Raw genomic sequence first — 18238 nt, forward strand, 5'->3', positions numbered from 1 at the left:
ATAACAACTAGATACCCACAACTATTAGAAAAGAAAGATGGCTTTTCTATAAAAATGTAAGTCTCGAAGATCAAGTTCTCCCAAGTGTCCAAGGCACATTAAAAAATGCAAATTTGCATCACCTATAGACTATAAAAGAACAAATCCAAGTGTCTCACCTATAGACTATAAAAGAACAGATCCCAAGTATCTTACCTATAGACTATAAAAGAACAGATCCCAAGTGTCCAAGGCACATTAAAAAATGCAAATTGAACTCAATTATCACATTGGATTTGTTTGCTACCTTTTCATGCTTTTATAAGAATATGAAAAGGAAGAAGATAAAGGCCCAAAGAAAGAAACCAGTGTAGCGAAAACAGACCATGTAGAGGAGCTAGTACATTATTCTGATGACGAATAAGAAGAACCATTGAACCTAGAGAAAGAGAGAGAGATGAGCTATGAGCTAAATGTGAGGAGGATTCAAGAGGAGACAATTGTCACAGACCGAACCAGATAGTGGTGAAATGGTGGATACCAGCATTGTCCCTAGTCCTATGCTCCTATCATTTAGATTTGGAGACTATGAATATGTGTTAACTATAGTGTTAACCCTCAACGGACACCTCTCTAGCGTCATTGTATATTTTATGTGGTGAAATGGTGGATACAAGCATTGTCCCTAGTCCTATGCTCCTATCATTTAGATTTGGAGACTATGAATATGTGTTAACTATAGTGTTAACCCTCAACGGACACCTCTCTAGTGTCATTGTATATTTTATGTGTGTGATCACCACTTGTCTATGAAAGGCGCACCACTTGTCTAATAATGGAGAGTGAGTGTGTGTGATTGCATGAGAGAGGAGGGTCGAGCTTCCATTGGAGTGTGGTGGGTTGCATTGGAGCAGAGCTTAGAGTGTGGCTGCATGGCAACAAGCTCTTCTTTGAGAATCCGAGCACAAACAATCAACAAGGTGAGTTACACATCTTGTTTATGCAATTGTAGGCTAGGTTATGGTAGATTAACTTCTCGATTTGAGCTACTCCCGAGTTCGGTGAGGAAAGGCCCCATGACATTGGCTAGTTCCTGCACTCTTCCTATGGTGCAAGGGCTTCCCGTAAATTGTGCCGCTACCGAGGAATAGCCCTATCACATAGCCACAATACATTTTGAATGTGTGTGTGTGTGTGTGTGCGTGTGTATCTTTGAATTCTGTTTTCTAGTTTTGCAAGAAGGGTAGAAATGAATAGAGGGACATGTGTCCATTTTATGGCAATGTTTGCATTCTAGTTGATTTCTGTAATTTTTGCAAATTCTGCATTTTTTACAATTTTTGCACTTTGTTCAAATTCATGTATATTGTCTAAATTTTGCTTGTTTTGCATTTCTTGTGAGTGTTTCTCATTTTCTGTAATTTTTACACTTTGTTCAAATTCCTATATAGTGTTGAAATTCTTCTTGTTTCTCATTTCCTATGAGTGTTGCAATTAGTTCATTTTAGATTAATTCCTCTTTCACATTTCAATTGGCAAGTCAAATTTTTGAATTATGCATTTTTTGGTTTTTGCATGTTTTTTAAATTTTGAAATCTAAAAATAGTCACTTGAGCATCAAATGGAAAGAATTAGGTAAGACAGAGCATACAATCAGTTTCCTAGCATAGGGTTTATCCCAATTTTGAGACTCTATGCGGAGAAATTGAGATAATAACAGAAATTAGGGGAGGATTTGGTGCACACAAATTTTTTTCTGTTTTCTACATTTTTGCATTATTGTAAATAATACAAATTAATTACACTTAATCCGCTCCCTAATTCGGAGTATCTTGATTAGTTGGCCCCAAATTTCTAAAATTATGTTGTGTGGTTGGACGCATTTAATGCGTGCAGGCCCCAAGTCAAAGATTCTAGGAAAACCCCCCTTTTCAGTGAAGCCAAAAAGTGAAATTGAAACGTGAAATTGAAACGTGAAATTGTAAACAATAAATAGTAAAAGTGAAAAATAAAAATAAAAATAAAAATAAAAAGGGAAAAGGGAAAAGGGGAAAGGTAAAAGGTCAGGGGGGGAGGGGGGAGTTCAAAGGAGTATATAAGTTTTTATGAAATTGCATGCACAAACTTACCTATTATATGTTTTAGGCGGTTGCGATCACATTGACGCAACATGTGTGACACCCAAAAAAATTACAATTTTACATAGTTAAGGAGCTAACTATGGGAGCTAGCACCTGTAGCGCTTGACTCACCTAAAAAAAGTACACTATTTCTAGTGCTAGACGAGTTACAAAACACGTGTTTTAGACTTCGGCGAAGACTTCGGCCAATCCAAAAATTTTCTAGATAAAATAAATAAATTTAAAAATATTTAAAAAATAAATAATTTTAAAAATTCATAAACTTTTTTAGGGCATCTGTAGGACCTTCCTACACCCTATAATCACACATGGAGCTATAATATGGACATGTATTAGAGGCCGAAATAGACAATAGCGCATATATCGAACTAGGTACGTACCAGCATACACTTGGCTCAAGACCTTCAGTCAAAACCCAGTTTAGCATTATACAAGGACCTCTACTAGGGATTAATGAGACATCTTCAGATTTAACTCAATGGAAGGATACCCAGGCCTAAGAAGTGAGAACCCTAACTAGGTCTCACCTCAGTAAAGCCAGCTACCAGTCTTTTTGGCCCCTTGCAATGGGTTGTGTCATTTGATCGGCATTGGGTTGAGATTTTGCTAGAGGCATTATGGCTCATGGCTGTGATGGGGCCGGTAAAGCCAATTGTTGAGGCCTAGAGGCATTAGCCAGGGTTTGCAAATGCGTGCGGCACTTTTAAGCCTCATGACTATAACGAGACCACAAAAAGTACAATTACCATTATAGTGTTCCCTTATGACTGGACACTCACTGGTTGAATGTCCTTGTCAATAGCTTGAACACCATTGAAGCTCTCACCTTGGGTACATATGTACGTTTTTGGTGGCTTGATTGGACTTCATTCCCTCTTGGAGTGTTTTCATGAAATCTGTGAAGTTCATCTCCGCTAAAGTGTCACCTTTAGCAAGGGGTTTAATTGTGGAAGTACCCTATCTCGTGACTCCAAAGGCAATAGATTTAGAATCTGATGCTTTAGCTCCTTTGACCAGGAGATTATCCTCTAGTTGGATGAAATTTGTTGTGACTTCATCCCATGTAGTGATCCCTCTAATGACTAAGCCATTATAGATCGCTGCATGGTTAAGTCCATGGGGATGAACATATCTAACAATTGATTATTTGAATAGCATTCATGCGGAAGGCAACGAGAGTTCAAATGCTTGAGATGGCTAATGAAATCTCTAATCGACTCCTCTTCCTCTTTCTTGGCTTTGTGTAGCTGGGAAGCTACACCCCATAAGACTCCTTCATGCACAAATTTCTTCAAGAACAATCTCCTAAGGGTGGTGATGCTCAAGCGTTCCTCGACCCTGAGAGTTCTATACCAATCCCCAGCCTTACCATCTAATGTTGGACTAAAGGCATTGGTCTTGGAAACCTCATTTATTTCTCCTAGGTCCTCACACACTTGATTAAATACTTCCAAGTATCTCCTAGGATCACCATCGCTAATGAATTTATGGGTTAGCTTGGCTATTTGGGCAGCCTTCCCATGGCTCTATCGACCACCATCTCTCAGAACAGGTGCTATGCTTTCTGCTAATGCTCTTCCCAGGGCTTGTGCAAAAGCAACTAGGTTTATGGGTAGAGTTGGTGCTGGCATAATTGGAGAACTGATAGGAGTAGGTCGAGGTGTGACATGTGGCACTATATGAGGATGCATTGGTCTAAACCCTGGTGGGGGTAAATGTGTGACATAAGACATGTGCCCTATTGGCGCTCCAATAGGTGCTCTAGTCATGTGGGCATGAGGTGCAGCTGGTCTCGGAGGAGTTGGTAGCCCACTCACTCTAGGGAGGGGATGTGTCATGGGTGCACTAGAATAAGATGTGACCCCTCTAGGAACAGTCATACTAGATATGCCAAGCGGTGAGGGGACTCCATGTGTGAAGTGGTGCTGGCTACCATGGTAACCGTTGGCATGTGGCTCAAAGGCAATTCTACATCAGCTAACATAGGTGCCATAGTTGATGTGATGCCATCCATTGGAGGAGGCAGTGAATTAGTATTATCTTGGGCGGGGGCAGCTCTGGGTTTTAAGAAAGCGAAGCTCATGCTAGTCTACCCTTGAGTCCCTATAGCATGTGCTTGTGGGTTAGATGTGGGTTGGCCCATTGTATAGCCAGGTGATACTACAAAAGTAGGATCCATTGGGCTCACAAGAGGTGTTACCATTTTGCTCATTGTGGGCATTCTTACTTTTGATGTCCTAACTTGTGCCATGGGTCTTTAGATCCTTTCATGTTCAATCAAGCAGTATATACAATCTTAGATACCCTACAATTGTTCCTCCTCTGTTGTGGCCCCGAATATGGATTGGACAATCTCTTCCCAACACCATACGCTTGTCCTATGGCGAAATCCACAAGAGTCTCTATGGATGCATCATACTCCCAATAATTTGTGAGAAGACGTTGATCCATGATTTGCATGCCTAGATCTTTCCCCGAGGTAGACGCAATGTTATTGCTTGTATTGAGACTATCGGACACTAATACCTCTACCGCATACACTTCTTGTAATGTCCTACCACATCGGGCATAAGCACTTGTGCAGGGGCAGGTAGGTGCAACAGGAGCTGTATGGACATGGATATCAACATGAACCCTCCTCCTTGCAAACGATGAAAGTACAACTAGAGTCTCTCTAGAGTTAACCTCAACTCCTTCATCATATGGTCTATAGGTTGTATGGTTTGGCTCAGAGGAAGCGATTGAGGCCAGGCCTCTGAGATAGCTAGTTACATCTCAACGAAGCAGTCTCCTCAAACATCCCACCGGCTATCTATAGCCATTGTTGTGGCATAGATCACTAGATTAAGGACTCCCCCAACAAGATTTTGGTGACAAGTCCACAAAAAGGATCCATCATCACACCCCTAAACATGATTGGGGTAAGTAATCAAAAAGGATCCATCATCACACCCCTAAACATGATTGGGGTAAGTAATCAAACTCAAAAGCAGATCCTTAAAAATCTAGAGCACACACCATTGAATGATATCACCTGGCTATACAGGCCCAAAACCAACATGTTCTCGAGCAACGATCTCTCACCTCGGTGGTGGAATCTAAGAAAAAGAATAAAAATAGGAGAAATAAGTCAGGTTAAGGATGGGAAATTAAAGGAAACCAAAAACACAAATCTTGGGATGCCTCAAGAGCGAGTCATTAGGGACCTAGATGAGGACTTGGAATACTTGGACATAAGGGATGATTCTGAATAGGGTAGGGAAATACGCTCCAAAATTAGGAGCGCAGGGAAGGAGACCCCACGGGAACACGTGATTCTTGGGACTAAATCACACATGAAAAAACTTGGCTCTTATCTTGACCCTCGGGGAGGGAAATTGAGCGACACCAAGAATTTGGTGATTTAGTTACAAAAACCCAAGAGGAGATTGAACCAAAACCCAAGCAAGTGAGAGTCTTATATACTATACACCCTAGTACCTTAATTCTTACTATTGAGATTTGCAAACCTCTAGATATGTCGAGTGTCATCATGGAAGAGAATAAATCCTCCACCTCTCATAGTTTGATTCTTAATTGCTTCAAGGGACAACTACCATACGAAAACCTTGGGCCCATCTCGAAAATGGATTTTCCAGTCTCACTCTGACACCTACTTATGGAGGAAAGGGGGTCATGAATGCACCTCTAAATATCCCCAAATTGTTAGACTTTATGGCCTAACAACCCAATTGAGTCGAGATCTTGAATTGTTTGAAGTGATGAGAGCTCTCCTTAATGGAGAACTCAATGTGAGATTACCACCATGCATAAGGCATGTCCCCAATATACAATGGAGACACCTCGAGTTGTACCTAAATCAATAGAAGCAAAAGAAGGGAATACCAAATCCATGGTTAAAATTTCACTTAATAAGCTGGGATAGTATTTTGAAGCTGATGAATCCAATGCACTGCTACCAATTATAGCTAAGGGCATTACAGTAATGGGAGTCCTAGATGGTGGTGTGGGAGTGAGCATAATCACTAAGAAATGCAAGAGAAGATGGCCAAGCCATGTCTAGAAGTCTCATACATCATTGTCATCAAGATGTCATGGGACTGCCAAACCTATTGGGGTGCTATGAGATTTGAAGATCAAGATTATTCAACATCGGGTCAAACATACCTTCATTGTTATATAGACTTTTCCAAACAACAAGAATCATATGAAATGATCTTACAATTCCCATTCATAAGAGAAGAAAATATGGTACATGACTGGTCAAAAAACTGTCTACCTCCAATTCAATGATTCCATCATCAGGGTTGATCTTGTGCTAGCCACGTGCATCCCATGGTTAGTGGATGAATTTTTGAAAACCATTCAGACACCACCACTCATTCAACCCCATTGCAATATTGCTATACTTGTAGAGAGGAGCCTAAGGCAGAAAGGGATCCAACCCACAAGGATTCTCAGAAACAAGCTATTACGCCTAAAGGTTATCTAAACTGGATACATATGATGGTTACAATCGATAGCTGGGGAGCTAGAGGATCTACATGGGGTTACACCTGATAGTGTGAAGCTCCAGAAAGACATTCCCCCACAAATGATTTGTGCTCTACCTTCCGATACCAAGGGGATAAAGACCGTATTAGGTATTATGGGAAAAATCCCGCATTATGGGAATTTTGAAATTGAGAGGTTTCATGTATTATGGGAATTTCCCACTTAATGTGGGAATAGTTATTGTGGAATTTCTTAATATAGAACGGAGGAAGGTAGTGTTGAGATAATCACGGTTCGAACCAAAAAAGTGGTACTATAATTAGTATTTGTGCATAATTATATTTTGAAAGGAGTTTGATAATCATGTAGGAAGGTGGTGTTGATAAACACCATTAATAAGAAAGTGGTATTTGTTTCTTTGCATCAAGGACCTGCACTAATTGAGTTGTACACTGCACAAAATTTATGAAACAATTGAACAAATAAGATAGAAACATTATTATATCAAAAAAATGTAGGAGACACAAAGAAAAATTTCATTCAATAAGTGAAAATAAAAAATAATTTAAAAGAAGATAGTACAAAAGGGTTGTTGCAAGATCAGGGTGTCCAGTTTTATCCAGTTTCTGCTGGACTGGGACAATGCTTGGAGAGCAAATTTTAGGGGGCAAGGTACTTAAAATGAGATCAAGAAAATAATAGAAAATATGCTTGCCCTTAAATTAACCCAATATAATTTAAATTAATATAAATTAGTTTAATTAATCAAAATTAATTAAAATTATGATGAAATGATAAACAAATGATCTTTCCATACTTAGAGTGATCCAATTTATTTTTCCATAGATGCACCATTACAAGTACACTAGTCCCTATAGGTTTTAGATGATTCACATCAAAAATATAATTTAACTAATTAGATTATTAATATTTGCAGGCCTTCTGATAGTCTGGAAGAATTTTGAAAAAGAGATCATTAAAAATCCAACCATTGGATTTGCAATTTTCACTAACCACCACATTCTACTAATGTCTCACTATCTACCCACTCTTTTGATCTACAAGATTGAAGATTTTAAGTGGTAGCTATTGTGGGTACAAAAAGTGGCGTATATTATAACACTTTAAAGACCTTAAAATATTTAAAGAAAATAGACAAATATATTAAAATTTTCTCAAAAAATCAAGTTAAGCTCCATATTATGTGAAGATCTAAGGTACAAAGTGGAAATCTCATATGAGTTTATATGTAAAAGATATTAGCATTTTATGGAATCAGCTCAAATTTGGGACAGGGTGTATACATTGACTTTGTACCTAAAAAAATGAGGACTTTTGACTATCTAATGCTTAATCCAATTATGCAACTATATTTCCAACTTTGAATATGATGTTCCAACAAAAGAACTTGAACCGAAATTCTTTCATTTACTAGGAGAGATTAGCCACTAAAGGTAAACAAATGCCTGTTTTTTTACTGTTTATAGGGTGCCTGAGTGGACAAAACTGGGCACCCTGATCTTGCAACCACCCAAAAGTACATCTCTTTTGGATATTAGAGTTATAACCTAAAAATCCACATTGTCAATATTGCATCTACAAATGCTACTCCTCATTGAAGGAACCATCAATATGAGCTTCATCCTCACAGGCCAAGCCTAAGCATGCTTTTGCTTTACGGGCTTCCTTTTCTGGTATCTTGATTCTTTTGTATGGTGGTGGATTCCTTGGTCTCCACGACCAAAGAATTGCATCAGCATTTTCCCATACTTGTTGTTCTGCCTCATTAATTTGCCAATATCCCTTCCAACAATCAGCATAAGCTTGAGTATCTGTCAAACCTTTCTTCCTTGCACAAGGTCCCCAATATTGAATCAAGAGTTTCTTGTAATTTGGTGATGTAGGCTCATCATCAATATCCGATTCAGCCATAGCAAGCCAAACTGGATAGATGTTTGTGTCATCTGGGTGCAGCATAACAAAGTGTCCTTACTGAACATGTAGCATAGGGTTAAATGCCTCCCTTGGTTTATTTCGTGCAAGCCCACAATAATGATCATTATGTTCTTCAATACCTAAGAATCTTTGTGCCTGCAATTGTTCAACATTCATATCATCTAATTGATGGGACCCTTCAGATTTTGGCCAAAAATCTGTGTACTTTCTTGCCTCTGATTGTATTGGTTTTCCAAGCTCTTCGATTACATTACTCCAATAATCTATGACGGGCCTATAATATCTTGGCACAAATGAACCATTACTTAGATTCTGTAAAAATTTTATGTAACCCTTCAATCCTGATATTACTTCTGCATGCATCTTTATATGCTCGGCCATTGGTAGTAGAGGTGGATCTCCTTTTGGTAACCTTGGTTTACCTTCACTGTCTGTCTTCCAAAGACGGATACTTCCACTCCAATTACGAATAGCTACATGTGCCTTAAATTGCATTACCGGTGTGTCTCCTTCCATGAAGAACCTGAATAGAAGTGGTTTGGAGTGACCTATAAGTGCTTCTTGCCCATCACAAATGTAGCCATCACAATATGCCTTGAAGTCAGGGACCTCTGTAAGCAAGAAGGGAGCTGGAGAAGAAGTTGAGCTGGTTCGTAAAGTAAAGGTTTGCCCCACTCTTAATTTCTCTGAAAACCTGCTAAACATGGCATCTATATCCTCATGTGTATGTCCGACCATTAGAAATCCCAACTGTACAGTTTTGAAAGCACCCCGTGCAACAAGCAATGACAAATAGGCAAATAAGTACCGATTTTTATTTTCTCCAGCACAATTATCTAGTTGTAGCAACAAGTTTTCTGGCAACTTGCAAAATGAGGAAACCCAATTCATTGTGTCTCCCTGATTTATACATGGTTCAACAATGGGATCTTTACCATCACTCATATTGTGGTTGTCTAAAGCTGTCCTTGAATTTAAAGCATGTAGAAGTGAAACATTGCTCCTTGGAAGCCCATTTGTTACTAGATCACCAAGAGGATGCTTATCCATCCTCTCTAAGTTATGTAAACAACTTGCAATTGAGCCAATTGTTAGATTGGGATCAGATGGCCATAAACCATTCAAAATAAAGTGTCCATAATGACCTTCTGCATGGCCATGAGTGATCATACCAATCAATGCAATTGGTAAATTATATCCCGAATCCACACCCTTCGGAAGGACCCGTAGTCTGGGAATGGCTGTTTTCTTTTGATCCATCTTGTCATGGATGATGCATACATACTTTTGTGGTTGGGTTTCTGAAAATATGCGCCATGCATAGTATAAGCTCCTGCAACTTTGTTGTTGTCGCATGTGAATATCTCTTTCACTGAGGAGCCTTGCTCTTTCTTCTAGACTAGGTTTGGCTTCTAGTTTTGCCTTGAGACCACTACACAAGGTGCACTTGGAGAACTCACTTGCCTTTGTTAGGGACACTTGTGGGTACTCTTTATTCCAAATTCTACTAAACGATGACTTTGATAGCCTCTTCTCATGTCCCAACTGCTCAAGTGTTGCGTTGATTTCATTTAAAATGTCAACTTGCTTGAATATTGATGGAATCGACAACCTGGTTTCCCTTGAGCCATCTAGCATTGTTCTACTTTTGTGTGGCGCAAGCTCGAAGTTCATGTTCACAAATTCATCAAGTAGTGCTCTTGCCTCACTAGCATGTTGTAGGCCTCTCCTCAACACCCCTGTGTTTCCATGCAGATATTGACACACACCGGACTCAAACTTTTCCCTATAACGGTAAAAGGATGTCTTTGGTATACCATGCATCTCATACCATGCTCTGCAACAACAAACAATCACCCCATTTAACCTAAATTCATATTTAATTTTTTGAGCTGAATCACGATGCCAAGCTGTAGAAAGCACATCATATACATAATTTGTACGAGACTCCTGAGATTGTCCCCAAAAGTCTTGTCGTATCCTCATTAGTACATCACGATCGATTAGCTGACAACATTTTTTTGCACAACAATCAATGGATGAAATCCTTTGAACTGATTCACGTGACATATATAATGCAGAAGCTAGTTGTGGTCTCTGCTTTGGAATCCTGTTTATGAAAGTGTAGCGTCTTTTTGCAGAGGTTTGGGCAACAATAACCTCATTAGTTACATCTCCATCATTATCCTCATTACATACATCAGCATGTTCAACATGCATGCCGTTAAGCGGAACATAGCGTTGCAATGGGCTCCCATCCAGCATTGTCAGCTGTTTAATAGGCCATTTAACTAGGGTGATACTATCCACTTGCGGCATAGTTTGAAATACATTTGCACTTTCAATAGCCACACCCACACAATCATCACCAAGTTGTTGAAAGTTGACACATTCAAATGGAAACACATATAAGATAGTCCCTTGATTGATAGTTTGCATCATGCTCTCATCCTTTAAAAGAACCATCTCATTCTTCCAAGATTGTCGGATTTGCATGTCAAGTTCTGGAGATGTTATCGGTATTGCATCTATAATTGGAGGTTCCACAGACTCTTCTTGATCTGCATCACTACATCTTTCACTCCACTCTCCAAATTCTAGCTCCCTTGTGAAAGGCCTTAAAAGCATTTTTGGCCAACGAACATTACTCCATAATGCATTTTTTAGATAAATGGTATCCATTGTAGGGAATGGTAGTTCCACATCCTTCAAGCATTCCTCCACAAGTAATGACACATTTCCTTGACCAATCTTTGTTCCACTACAAGTGGAATTTGGATCAATTCTACACACGCAGCCAATACCAACAGAATCATTGTTCAACATCATGTAGACCCTCCCTCCAGATTGGAAATCCATCCTGCACATAATCATGTTGGACTTGTTAAACTAGTAATCAAATCTAGCAAGCAATTTTTTTTAGATTGAAACCTACATCAGACTCTACCATGAAGTATAGCTCTACCATGTGGCCGAGCTAGAACTAGAGCTAGAACTAGCTCTATCATATGGTAGAGATAGAACCCATTGAAGACTATCTCTACTATGTGGTGGAGTTAGACTTCAAGCATTCTAGCGATACCATGGTGTCTAGATAGATTATTTTGATATAGCTCTACCACATGGTAGAGCTAGATCAATGAACTCTAGCTCCGTTATATGATATAGTTACATTGATGCATTCTACCTCCACCACATGATATAGTTACCAGATAGTATAGCTAGTTCAATGTATTCTAGCTCCACCACATGGTAGAGCTAGACCTCTAGGCATTCTAGGTCTAGAACATGGTTTATGGTACAGCTAGATTGATGCAGTCTAGCTCTACCACATGGTAGAGCTAGACCTTAAAGTTCTACGATGTGGTCTAGGTAGAATACAGCTCTACCACGTGGTAGAGCTAGATCAAATACTTTGAGGTCTAGCTCTACCATGTGGTGGAGCTAGAATTGCATTTAAGGTCTAGCTCTACCATGTGGTGGAGCTAGAATGCATCGATCTAACTGTATACCATGCAGATTAACAAAACCAATTACTCCAAGAAGAGACCTACTTCACATGACAAGAACCAAGGAGCTAGAATTGCATTTGATCTTGCTCTACCACGTGGTAGAGCTGTATTCTACCTAGACCACATTATAGAGCTGGAATTATTTGAGGTCTAGCTCTACCATGTGGTGGAGCTAATGCAGATCAATAAAACTAATTACTCCAAGAAGAGACCTACTTCACATGATGAGAACCAAGGATCTAGAAAAAAGGGGCTATTCCCACGTGCCACTTCCACAAACACTAGGGTCTTTTCACATTACAATTAAAAAAAGACCTAACGAGGCTTGAAAAAGGTAAGTTGAAGAAGTTATAAATATCTATACCAAATAATAATCAAAACTAGGGCAATGTTCAGTCTCAATACCTGTTAACCTGAGGCTCTTGATCATCAATTAATACACACATTTAAAGCATAAATTTGTTGGTGGTTCTAGATTTAGAAGGTGAGATGGGGCCACGTATCAACTTGACCCATGCCCAACACATGACCTCAAAAACATCATATTCGACACAAGCCTCACCTTATTGTTATAATTATTCCTATGCTTTACAAGGGTTATCACAACCCTTTTTTGCAACCCGTGAGTTGGAATAAGTGCCTATAGGCACGGTGAGTTGGAATAAGTGCCTACGAGCATAAATCCCAAAAAAAAAACTTAACCCTCGCCTCCTTAAACTTATCTAGTTTCAATCGGAGCTCCAGGTTCACTAAATCAATTATAGAAATCTTATATGCCCCCAGATACACTTGTAGTGCAAGCATAATTGTGTTTGCTAGGTCACCCATGCCAAACAATCGAGCACCCTTAATGCAACCACATGAGACATGGTAATTTTCCACCCATATATAACACCTCTCGGGGATTACACTGAAGGTATGCTTCAAATATTAAACCCGTAGGAAGGGGTTGGGCATGTAGGTAGTCCACATAATTAGAAACCCACATGCAAAACTAACACATATTGCCACATGCATGAACAAATTTGATGGAACAAGAAACAAATTTCAACATTTAGAGTTGTTTGATAACTTTTAGAAACCCCCTTTACATTGACACTTAAGGCAAGGTGATCCAATGGTTTGGATCACCTTTTAGAAACTCTAATTAACAAAATTAAAGTTTCAATTTTAAACCTAATCGCTGCAACCTTATCATAGTAGAAAAATCCTAATTTTAGGTTACCATTACTAATTTTATGAAAATCTCAAATCCTTATCCTCAACCTTATCCTGCACGTTCTGGGCGGCTTTCTCTCTCTCTCTCTCTCTACGTGGCTAACGTTTCTGGGCGGCTCTCTCTCTCTACATGGCGAACATATCCGTCTCTCTCTGCGTATCCGTCTCTCTCTGCACATAGAACTGCTGAGGAGAAATCAAATCAACAGACGCTTGCACGTTCTGGGCGGCTCTAGCATACAGAACTGCTGAGGAGAAAACAAAGCAACAGACGGCTCACGTTCGTGGGCGCTGCTGGACGACTACTGCTGGAAGCGGATCCGGGCTGTGGAGGGCACTATCATCGGCGATCCCTGTGTGCGCCTCCAGCATGGCCACCGAATCGCACCTCGCCCTCCAGGATCGACGCCGGCAGCCGTTTTGAGACCTGTGACCTAAGATATCTCCTGGACCATCATTCAAGGTTGGATTAGATGACAATGAAACCTTAATATTTGTAAGTTTCGGATCTTCTAAGCACGTTTGCGTTCTCTCTGGGCGGCTCTCTCTCTGCAGCCCCCCTTATGCGCATCTTCTAGCCCCTTCAGCAGCTCTATCCACTGGATGATTATACGTACAACCGGGGTTATTTAACTAAGCTTATCCGTCCCTCCACAGCCATGCAAGCCATGCAATCTGGATTCTAGCAGGTATATGGGCGTCTCAAACTCTAATTTTTTGATTTTCTCTTCTGAATCAGACAATAAAAAAGATAAAGGGCAATAAACAGGCCATAAATCTCATGCTTGGTTTTCTTTAGGCGTGAGCAGGCCCACTCTCCTACGCAGCATATACAAGACATTGCATAGTTGCAGGCCACATCTTCTACAGCACCGTAGACAGCCAGCATAAACTTGTCTACGCAGGTCCATTCCTGATTTTCTTTTCAGGTTTTTCTCTTCAACCATTCCTGAGTTTTTGAATTCTTGCATGCTTTTATTTTCTACTCTATGTCAATGTGGTCAAACCTTTAAATCTAATCATAGATAATTTAATATGAGACAAAAATATGTGTACCTTGTTGTATTGTTGAATTTGATAATGGATGCGGTGATGTCCAAGTGCTAGTTGTCAAGATGGGAAAGTAGGTTTGTATTACATAAGCGACATGGACGTCAAGGAAAACTTGAAAAATAGCAAGACCATTTTAAATTCTTTGAGGGTGGGATAATTTGAATTTAAAATTGGGCGGGATAATTTGAATTTAAAATTGGGCGGGATAATTTGAATACTCTACCACATGCTAGAGCTGAAAAAATGCATTCTAGCTCTACCACATGGTAGAGCTGGAGTTGAAATGACTTAAACTCGTGCAAGATTACTTGAAATGAAAAACCATCCATCTAGTATCGTACCTCTATTCATAGCATAGCTTCTCCCCTCTGTCCTTGCTTGAAATTGTACTTTCCTGCTCTTACACTCTAAGCATGAGATCTATGCAAGAGAGCTCTCATAATAATGCAAGATGTAGCTCCTAATGCTCTTACTCTCTAAGCATGAGACTATGCATGAGAACTCTTTTACTTTTTACATGAGATCTATCCATGGGAGCTCTTATAATAATGCAAGATATAGCTCTATGTATGAGAGCTCTTATAATAATTAATGCAAGATCTAACTCTATGCATGCGATCTCTATGTATGAGAGCTCTTAATGCAAGACTTAGCTCTATGCATGAGAGCTCTTTCACTCTATACATGAGATCTATCCATGGGAGCTCTTATAATAATGCAAGATATTATAGCTCTATGCATGAGATGTATGTAAGAGAGCTCTTATAATAATGCAAGATATTATAGCTCTATGCATGAGATGTATGTAAGAGAGCTCTCATAATAATGCAAGATCTAACTCTATGCATGTGAGATCAATGTATGAGAGCTTTGAATGCAAGACCTAGCTCTATGCATGAGAGCTCTTTCACTCTATACATGAGATCTATCCATGGGAACTCTTATAATAATGCAAGATATAGCTCTATGCATGCGAGCTCTATGTATGAGAGATCTTAATGTAATACCTATCTCTATGAATGAGCGCTCTAATGCAAGACCAAGCTCTATGCATGGGAGCTTTATGTATGAGAGCTCTTAATGTAAGACCTAGCTCTTTGCATGAGAGCTCTAGTGCAAGACCAAAATCTCTATAGCTCTCATGCATGATATGAGAGATCTATGCATATGAGAGCTATTAATGCATGAGAGCTCTTACAATGCAAGAGGGATCTCATGCATGAGACCTCTTAGAATACAAGAGAGCTCGATGCATAAGATCTCATGTATGATAACTCTATTTGCACCACATGGTAGAGCTACACCTCGAAGCATTCTATCTCCACATTGTGGTTTAGGTAGAATACAGCTCTACCAATGTCACATTCAACCTCAGCCGGCTACATTCATTGAAGTCTAGCTCTACCACATGGTAGAGCTAGAAGAATGCATTCTAGCTCCACCACATGGTAGAGCTAGATTTCAAAGCATTCTGGTCAATACATTTATTAATCTTGCTCTGCCACCTGGTAGAGATAATATCTATTGAAAAACCAGCACTGAATTACTTTGAAGTCCAGCTAGAATGCATTTATCTAGCTCTACCATGTGGTAGAGCAAGACTAATAAATATATTGAGAGCTCCAAGATGGAGTAATTGAGATAGAATGCTTTGAGGTCTAGCTTTACCATGTGGTGGAGCTAGAATTGCATTTGAGGTCCAGCTCTACCATGTGGTGGAGCTAGAATCGTAGAGGTAGAAAGCTTTGAGGTCTAGCTCTACCATAGTTACATTCAACCTGAGCCGGTTACATTCATTGAAGTCTAGCTCTACCACATGGTAGAGCTAGAAGAATGCATTCTAGCTCCACCACATGGTAGAGCTAGATTTCATAGCATTCTGGTCAATACATTCATTAATCTTGCTCTGCCACCTTGTAGAGATAATATCCATTGAAAAACCAGCACTAGAATACTTTGAGGTAGTCCAGCTAGAATGCATTTATCTAGCTCTACCGTGTGGTAGAGCAAGACTAATAAATGTATTGAGTGCTCCAAGATGGAGTAATTGAGATAGAATGCTTTGAGTTCTAGCTCTACCATGTGGTGGAGCTAGAATTGCACTTGAGGTCTAGCTCTACCATGTGGTGGAGCTAGAATCGTAGAGGTAGAAAGCTTTATGGTCTAGCTCTACCACAGTTACATTCAACCTCAGCCGGTTACATTCTTTGAAGTCTAGCTCTACCACATGGTAGAGCTAGAAGAATGCATTCTAGCTCCACCACATGGTAGAGCTAGACCTCAAAGCATTCTAACTCTACCATGTAGTCTAGATAGAATACAGTTATACCACATGGTAGAGCTAGACCTCAAATGCAATTCTAGAACCACCACATGGTAGAGCTGGATCTCAAAGCATTCAGTTCTACGAAGTGGTCTTGGTAGAATACAGCTCTACCACGTGGTAGAGCTAGATCAAATGCAATTCTAACTCCTTGGTTATTGTCATGTGAAGTATGTCTCTTCTTGGAGTAATTGGTTTTGTTGATGTGTATGGAACACAGCTAGATCGATGCACTCTTGTTCTACCACATGGTAGAGCTAGACCTCAAAGCTTTCTACCTCTACGATTCTAGCTCCACCACATGGTAGAGCTAGACCTCAAAGCATTCTATCTCTACAATGAGGTTTACGTAGAATACAGCTCTACCAATGTCACATTCAACCTCAGCCGGTTACATTCATTGAAGTCTAGCTCTACCACATGGTAGAGAAAGAAGAATGCATTCTAGCTCCACCACATGGTAGAGCTAGATTTCAAAGCATTCTGGTCAATACATTTATTAATCTTGCTCTGCCACCTGGTAGAGATAATATCCATTGAAAAACCAGCACTAGAATACTTTAAAGTCCAGCTAGAATGCATTTATCTAGCTCTACCATGTGGTAGATTAAGACTAATAAATGTATTGAGAGCTCCAAGATGGAGTAATTGATATAGAATGCTTTGAGGTCTAGCTTTACCATGTGGTGGAGCTAGAATTGCATTTAAGGTCTAGCTCTACCATGTGGTGGAGCTAGAATCGTAGAGGTAGAAAGCTTTGAGGTCTAGCTCTACCACAGTTACATTCAACCTCAGCCGGTTACATTCATTGAAGTCTAGCTCTACCACATGGTAGAGCTAGAAGAATGCATTCTAGCTCCACCACATGGTGGAGCTGGACCTCAAAGCAATCTAGCTCTACGATGTAGTCTAGATAGAGTACAGTTCTACCACATGGTAGAGCTATCTGACCTCAAATGCAATTCTAGAACCACCACATGATAGAGCTGGACCTCAAAGCATTCAGTTCTACGAAGTAGTCTAGGTAGAATACAGCTCTACCATGTGGTAGAGCTAGATCAAATGCAATTCTAGCTCCTTGGTTCTTGTCATGTGAAGTATGTCTCTTCTTGGATTAATTGGTTTTGTTGATGTGTATGGAACACAGCTAGATCGATGCATTCTTGCTCTACCACATGGTAGAGCTAGACCTCGAAGTTTTCTACCTCAAGGATTCTAGCTCCACCACATGGTAGAGCTAGACCTCAATTGCAATTCTAGCTCCACCACATGGTAGAGCTAGATCTCAAATTACTCTATCTCTACAATGTGGTTTAGGTAGAATACGGCTCTACCAATGTCACATTGTACCTCAGCCGGTTACATTTATTAAAGTCTAGCTCTACCACATGGTAGAGGTAGAAGAATGCATTCTAGCTCCACCACATGGTGGAGCTGGACCTCAAAGCATTCTAGCTCTACGATGTGGTCTAGGTAGAATACAGCTCTACCACGTGGTAGAGCTAGATCAAATGCAATTCTAGCTCCTTGGTTCTTGTCATGTGAAGTAGGTCTCTTTTTGG

This window comes from Cibotium barometz, chromosome 47, assembly GCF_041138505.1.
Source record: "Cibotium barometz isolate CiBa-2024 chromosome 47, ASM4113850v1, whole genome shotgun sequence".
NCBI classification, from domain to species: Eukaryota; Viridiplantae; Streptophyta; class Polypodiopsida; order Cyatheales; family Cibotiaceae; genus Cibotium; species Cibotium barometz.